A 2194-nucleotide genomic window follows, 5' to 3' on the forward strand; every position below is an offset into this window, starting at 1 on the left:
GTTTTATATGAGAAAACGTGCTGATAAAACAACTTATCAAATTGAACATCTTTCAGTACTAATATTGAAATTCCCCAAACTAAAATCCAGTAAAATCTCAAATAGAACTTAAACCAATCAAGTCTTCTTAAAATCCATTATCAAATTATACTTATTACGGACATAATTTTTCTGTATGCATCATCCCTTGATCATGATAAAAACCGAATGAATAAAATTTAATTAATATAATTTAAAACGCAATAAACAAAAATACGACATGAATATTCAACATGAGTCAGCTATACCTACTCATCACAGTCCGATTCATCAATACATAATTAATTTAATTTTCAACATGACGTAATCAACAGAGGTAACAAGTTTTGGGTGGCAATACATTATCAATTTTGTCAGTGACTGAAAAAATATCAAAAAATATTAAACGTTTTTTTTTTTCGCCCCCTTTTTTGTAAATTACCGGGAAAATTAAGCACGAGATATATCAATTCATTGTAAATGTAACAGTAATAGCAAATTTTGTACTAGAGTAACAACCTGCCCTGAAGAGCAAAGTATACTGTTCGTTTTAATCTGTGTGAGAAATAAGAATGATGCGTAATTATATTGAGATGTATTTTATGTGTAAAGATTTTTTGTAAGTCGTTGTAAGAAGTAAAGCTATAAAATTTAATCGAATTGAATATGGATTCATATAAAAATCCCGTATTTACTACAAAGAAATTATATTCGTTACATTAAAATTATCAATGCGTATTTAATATGATGAAATTAATAATTATAAAATATTTTAATACTTGCACAAAATCGTACTTACTGTGAAAAAATACGGTATCCCGAAGACATTCAACATTTAATCAAATCTTAAACCAAAAAAAGGCCTTCACTGACAAAATTACTAATGCATGTATGTATATTCATTTTCAAGTATATTTATTTTGTTAATGTGCAATTAACGAAAATTACTGTATAATACAATAACCCTTTTGACGTCATACTATGTTACTTACATCGTATGACGTCAAAAGGGTTATTAAATCAAATACGTATTTGCAATAATCGATTATTATGTTGATTCATTGTTTCATAAAAATTATAACTTGATCCTACTATCTTTGTCGAAATAACGTTCACAATTTCATATAATTATTGCAAAATTACACCAGTAATACAAATTTAAGAAATACGCAGCAAATAAAGGTTTAATACCTACATCGTAGGGGATAAGAATGTGCCTATAACTCGTTCGTTGCTGTTTACAGCCTAAATATTACCGAAAAATTCCATCACAGTGTATTAAATTTTTATTTACATTGTTTTTCAATGACATTATAAGTAAAAAGTTAGAGCGAGCGCGCACGAGCAACTTTGTCTCCGCAACTATTTTGTCTCTCCCATCAATTTGTATGGGGAGTTGCGTCGCTACGTGCGCGCACTTTCATACTAGCCCATGGGTGAAGAGACAAAATAGTTGCGGAGACAAAATAGTTGCGGAGACAAAGTTGCTCGTGCGCGCACTGTCTTATAGATAGGTTACCAAAACAACATTCGATCTTCAAAAACGTCACACTAACGCACACACGATTAGACGTCAAAGTGAGATGGCGTGATTCAACTATCGTGAGCGAAAGAGACAACTGAAGTAAAGTGTGGCTAATTAGCCACATTTCAACGTGCCTATCTAAACTAATTTTTACTTATAATATAATTGGTTTGTCCCCTATAGGGATATAAAGTCTTTCCTTTATTTATTTGCGCTGCATTGAGCAATATGCGTTTTCTAATAAACTACGCTTAAAAGCTCGCCTAATAAGTGCCCAATGACGTCACGGCGGATTACATCGGCAAGAATTTGGGTCACAATAGAAATGTTCTGGAATTTCTATAGTTTTCTCTACATAAAAACCATCCTCGTCCTTCAAGGAATATAATAAAAAAAGAATTATCGAAATCGGTTCAGCCGTTCTCGAGTTATGCGCTTACCAACACATTTTGCGATTCATTTTTATATATCTTATATATTATATATAAAATTCTCGTGTCACAATGTTAGTCTGCATACTCCTCCGAAAAGGGTGGACCGATTCTCATGAAATTTTCTGTGCATATCGGGTAAGTCTGAGAATCGGCCAACATCTATTTTTCATATGTACCACGGGCGAAGCCGGGGCGGACCGCTAGTGATTATATATAT

The sequence above is a fragment of the Colias eurytheme genome, chromosome 9 (assembly GCF_061535395.1).
Source record: "Colias eurytheme isolate Ceu_HAF_F1 chromosome 9, ilColEury1 Martin Lab GWU primary, whole genome shotgun sequence".
NCBI classification, from domain to species: Eukaryota; Metazoa; Arthropoda; class Insecta; order Lepidoptera; family Pieridae; genus Colias; species Colias eurytheme.